Source organism: Podarcis tiliguerta (assembly GCF_965153285.1).
Source record: "Podarcis tiliguerta genome assembly, chromosome: 6".
Taxonomy (NCBI): Eukaryota; Metazoa; Chordata; class Lepidosauria; order Squamata; family Lacertidae; genus Podarcis; species Podarcis tiliguerta.
In genome coordinates, this window is record NC_139539.1 from 51535146 (window position 1) to 51541471 (window position 6326).

A 6326-nucleotide genomic window follows, 5' to 3' on the forward strand; every position below is an offset into this window, starting at 1 on the left:
TGCATATCACTTAATATCTTGACCCTCCTCCATGAAAATAGCTGTTTACTTGGCCATTTTCCTATGACGTGAAGGCTGAAATTTCAATTCAGGAGCAGGGTCAAGATATTAACTGATATGCATGAAATTGAATCCACATTCCTTTGTAAGAAAATATGAAATAACGTAAAACCATTTTTGCAGGCAAAAATAAAAAAAACCAGTGTGTGGGGGAGTGACAAGAAATTTTCCACACCTGACCTTCCTATGCCTCTGGTGGCACATTCGACTTCTGAAAAGCGTTTGAAAACTGAAACAGGTACTTCCAGGTTTTCAGCGTTCGAAAATCGAAACGTTCGACCTCCAAGACATTAAAAAACCGAGGTACCACTGTATAAGTGGGAGGAAGGTCTTAAAAACGATCACTTTTGCTAACTTAATGCTTTGTGGTTATTCCTGCTAGTGTGGTGAAAGCAGGGGCATATCTAGGGGTTGGTCAGGTTGGCCCCTGACAAGGGCGCAGCCTGAGTTTGTGTGTGCAAAAAGTGCACTGCTCCACTCTGGCTCAGAGTCCGAGAGGCTAAGAGAAATGTCCCAATTTTTATCTGAGGTGTGTTGGGGGGGTATAAGAATTCAACGTGACTTCCAGGTAAGTGGGCATATATTGTCTAGCCTTAATTTGGATCCAAGTCTTAGTTTGCCTGATGTAGTTAACAATTAACTTGTCTAGTTGCTGGAGAGAAATGTCTTACTGTAACAGTGGCACTTTCTATCTTCTTCTGAGGCCTGCTGATGTCTGTTGGCAATCTTGTTTTCTCTCTTCCCATCAGGAGCCCATAATGCAAGGTAATAGCACTACTAAACCCAGTCTCTCTGCAAAGTCTGCATCATGGTGATTACAGATTAGCCCTTTGATAAAAGAAAGCTGGGCACCTGCTTCTCCACAGGAACTACTTAGCTGCCTCTCTAATTTACCTTCAAGTAGTTATTTTTAAAAAAATATAAAGAATTGATTTTCCCCCCCACAAGAAGGGGATATTGTCTTTCTCTCTCCAGGTGCTGAGAATTTATACCACTATTTGACAAGCTTCAAACTTACTTTGGCACCTGAGAGAGCTAACTGTGAGACAGAGAGACAAAAGATAGTGGCTGTGTGTGTTACATTATATATATATAAAGCACCTTTAAAGCACATTTGAAGCACATTCTTTCCCTCAAAGAATTATGGGTACAGGAGTTACTCCTGTCACAGTGTTACAATCCCCAGCAACCCTTAACAAACTCCATTACCTAGAATTCTTTGAGGAAAAGAATGGGATTCAAAGTTATAGTGTGTACACCGGCTAATTAAATCACCACAGTGATGTCATAATTTCCCATCATTTTGGAATCTAAAGGAAAATTACAGTAAATCATCAGACAGATTAAAGGATCTGTTAGGGTCTGAAGCATTAGCCTTAGGCTTTTAGTGAGTAACATTTCTGCTGTCCCTTGAGCTAGTGTGTCAAGTGCCCAGCAATAAAGCAAAGTATGCAGCAGGCGCAAAAACATGGGCTCCAAATAGTTGCAACTTCTTGTACATGGAAGGTGCTTAGCTGAACACAAGCTGAAGGTAACTCAGGTTCCTGTGCTGTTAAACGTTTGCTGCACAATAATAACACTCCCACAGAGGGAGAGATGCAGATCTTGGCATCTTGGCCTCCAAGATGTGGAAGGGAGGAAAACAAAACAACAGGACATTCTGGTATGAAATCAGAAACTAGGATGGCTTCTGTAATTCCAGGACTGTCCCTGGAAAATCGGGACACTTGGATGGTATGTGTTTCATTATGATGTTTGTCAGGGAACTGCCATCAGCTCAGAGGCGAGAGGTGGAAGGGCAGTTGTGTTATAGGGAGCCTCCAAAAATCTTGCGAAGCAGTTCCTCTTCCGGTGAGGAGGGAAGCCCCACCTCCAGTGGAAAACAAGTGCAGGGGCCAGAGGATGCTAGGGAGAGCCTTAACACTGAGCCTGAGCAAGCCGGAGAGGCGGGAAGCACGCCTTTGCCAGTGCCCATTCTGTGCAGTAGTCTTCAGCACAGGGAGGGGCAGAAAAGGCTGGGGGAGACGTGACTTTTATGCTGGGGGAGGTACAAAGACCGACCACTCCCGGATTCTGCTAGCGATTGAGCCAGACATGAACTTACGACGCTCTTCACTGTAAATAGTTTGCACCAAGAATAAAGCCTGTAAAAGACAGGTTGGAGTCTTGCCTGGTTACTCTCAAGCAACCACCCCACCCTCTGACAATGTTTATAGATTTTAGGAGAAAAGGAGAAGAACTGGGAGGAAGGTTCTCTGGTCCAGCTAAAACTCGGAGATAAAATGGACAGTAAGCCTGCACAAGTGAGGGATTCGGGGTGCAGCAGGGCAGTTTGTTGGAGCTGTGCCTTAGGTACTCATTGAGAGGAAGCAGCAAACTTGGAACAGGGAAATAGGAATCACTCCAGGGGTCAGAGCCAAGGGTGGGGGTGGTGTCAAGCCAAGAGTCTTACCAAGACCATAGCCAGGAAAGGCTTATCACTGCTCTGGCAAAAATCCCAGCCTGAGCAGGAAGCCTTCAATCCAGTCTCATTAAAGAAGGCAGGTCAAATGATGATCTTGTTTGCAATAAAGACTGCTTCCAGAGACATGAAATATCAGGATGCTGTTTGTTCCAGGGATGAGCTGAGAGTCTCTCTAGTTTGGCATTGAGTGACAGCTTGGCTTCTGGTTGGAAGCAAAAGAGGTAAAGGAAGCAGTCAATCAGGCATCTTGTAATCATTCACTCACTGTGATTCCGGCATTTTCTTTTGACATTAGTAGCAGTTGACTGTAGCCCTTCAGGTGGAGAAAACCCTGCTTGCCTAGGTTTCCTTTCCTTTCCTTTTTTTTTTTTTGTATATGCATTTGTCGTTTCCCATTGGTCCAGCTTGCTTCTCAAAAAATGGAAAGCAAAGAAAAAGCAGGGAGGGCGAGGGGAACTAGAATATTTTATAGTCCAGTGAACTTTAATTAATATCTCTTGACAGTGGTTGTGCCTGCAAATCTTCCTAGCTTTTGAGTTGTTTCAAAACATCTTTTTTTCCCTACAATCTTAAGTCGGGGAAAATGTAGATGCTACCATTTGTGAAGTGCGGGGGGGGGGGGCTTTTCCTATACCTACCTCTTTGAGAGAGGTGTCATTTGTGATACATGCTCTTGTGACAAAGTAAATGCTGTGTGCTTTACAGAGACAGTATCATTCCACTCCCCCAGTGCTTTTTTCCTTAAAAAAATGTTTAGGGGTACTCTCATTTTGACTCAAGAAAATCACCATTTTATAGTTCAAATCAGGAAAAATAAATACAGTAAACGGACAAAAGTACAAAGATTCACAAAATGTTTAGGGAAATGCGTACCCCTGCATCCCCCCCAGAAAAAAAAGCACTGCAAAATTCATCCATCAGCTTCTAGCAGATATGGAGGGGGGTGGAGCTGAGAATCTCAACAGTGGAAAGGATGTAATGGTTAAAGCATGGACCACCAACCTAGTGCCCATGGGCATCAGTGTCCCCACTAGTATTTCCTATTAGTAAACATCACGTCAAATTCATAACAGTTCACTTTTCCTGATCAGTTTCTGTTTGCTGTAGCTCAGTCTCTCCTGCACTGAACACATATCCCTGAACATGCCTACATTTTGTTGGATGCCACATACCCTTATATTCTGGACAGAGGAGTAAAGAGCTGTGCTCTGTGAATGAGACAGTGGTGACTAGTGTCTGCACCTTTTTCCACGGATGGAGGCAGGTAGCATGCCCATACCATTTTGTGTTCCCATTTCTGCTCTTTCAGATACAGCAATCATTCTGTTTTATTTTACACTCCCAACAACCACCGTTTTGTCTCTATTTCCCATGGCACTTTCTCAAAATCCAAAATATACCTATTGGTCCAAAAAGACGGGTGACCGCTGGGTTACAGTGCCAGTCTAGGACAGGGAAGATCCAGGTTGAAATCCTCAGTCAGCCATGAAACTAACCCTTGTGACCTTGTGGCAGTCACTATCAGTCACAGCCTAGCCTACCTCAGAGGGGTGTTGTGAAGATAAGAAAATGTAAATAGAACTATGTCTATCACCCATAGAGCTGCTTCCAGGAAAAGTGTGAAAGAGAAATAGCAAACAAAAAAAACCAAACATTTCATAAGTGTGGAAAGAGGCCACTTCGGAATTATGCCTGCAATCTGATGCCCACTTACTTATGAGTAAATTGATTGATTTCAATAACTTCTGAGTGAACATTGAAAGAGGTAACCACATTATGCTCTCTAGATAGTAAGATGTGTGTGGGAGGTGTATTTTATTAAGTAATCCTAGGTTTTAGCATAGAAAATGGCTTCTTGCGGGAGCTTAAGAAATATCACCATCATGCCAGAGGGAAATAAAAGAGTGGTGTCATTTGAATATTGACTATTAAATATATTGCTGTGACCAGGCAGATCAGAAAGTTGCAGACCTCAGTTAAGATGCAAAAACCTCTGGTTTGTTAAGCAAGGAGCAAGATGTGGGAATCGGATATATTTTTAGGAGTGGCTAATGACTTGTCTCTGCCTGCAATTGGCTTTAAGTGGAAGGGCATTTCAGGTGTCTCTGACAGTGATGAAAGCCTATAACTGACCCTGGTGTAGTGGCAATGCACTCACATTCCCACTTGCTGCTTGTGAGGGGATTAGCTGGTAAGTATATAGAAGTAATTACATTGGTACCTGAATAGATCCAAGTCTTATGTGCCCATGACACAGCGAGCCTTGATCTGGGAAAAGGAATCTAGGCAGAAGACTTAGATCAAATAACACTACACAAGCCCAACAAGTGCATCTTTAGTGTATGCTAAGGAAATGGGGGAGGTGGTGTCCCTTGTATGCGGCTTGTATAAGAAAGAAAAATCTTCAATAAAAGCTTTCTGTTTTTTAAGGCTTTCCATAGCTTTTCTGATCAGAACCCTGGTCCATAAAAAACCCAGTTGGATTGTTTCCAGTGGTGAACAGTCCTGTCTGCTACCAAGGAAGTATCAGTATTAGGACGCCAGCAGCATATTGTTGCATTCTCAGATTCTGCAGTTTAAAGCGATGCCCAGCTGTACTGATGCAATGCTGTCTATCAGTTTGCTGCTTCTTCTTCTTCTTACATAATAAAATTATTATAATAAAATTATTATATATGTATCACAGTATTTTAATATTCTTTTGGAAGCCGCCCAGAGTGGCTGGGGAAATCCAGCCAGATGGGCGGGGTATAAATAATAAATTATTATTATTATTATTATTATTATTATTATTATTATTATTATTATTATTATATAAAAATAAAAACAACAACCCAGTAGTGCCCCCCCAAAAAAAACATTTAAAAGGGCACAGGATGCAATGCAATGCAAGGGCCATTTACATTTCCCACAGACACTATCAGAGCAATGCTAAAGTGCTAACATGGCACATTTGTGCTATCCTGGACAGAATGGAAACCACTGGCTTTGCAGTACACAGACGACAAAGGCTGTTGTGCCACAGCTGCACTAAGTCAGTTTTCCTCTTCTGAAGGAAAGACTTGGGGGGGGGGGGGATCTGACTGTTTTTGTGGTCTCCAGTTCACTGTAGGTTTTCCTAGATTTACCTAACCTTGTTGCTTCATAGGAGAAAATTCCCTGCAAATAATTTAGGTGTGAATTGTTCCATCTTGTGCTGATCCCTCAGTGTAGTCCACTGCCCAGACCGGGTGCATCTTAAGATCAGGCTCCTCATATCCATGTAAACCACATATCTTTTGCAGATCTTATCACACACTACAGAACCTAACTGCAAGCACAAGGTATTCCTAAGTGGACATATGGGAAAGGGGACAAGTGCCACGTTCTGCATTTAGGAAAAAACAAAATCAAATGCACGGATAAGGGATAGCCTGATCTTAAGGTTGTAATTGATCATAAGCTGAGCATCGGCTTGGCAGTGTGCTGTGGCTACAAAAAAGGATAAGGCAATTTTCTGCAGAACTTAATTGGCTCTTAAATTAGAGGAGGGTAGATTTGGACTGACCATTAGGAGAAATTCAATTACAGTAGAGCTGTTTGCCAAGAGCAGACATGTCCAACGCGTTGTTCGCGATCAACGGGTAGATCCTGTGATGAATTCTGGTCGATTGCCACCCGCCCTCCGCTGGGGGACGTTGGGGGGGCTGTTTTGACGCTGCGGGCACACCCACCCCTGCCCTGTCGGCACCTGCCCACCCACCCTGCACCCATCTCTGCCCACTCAGGGGAAGCAGCCAGCACCCACTCACCCTGCACCCAT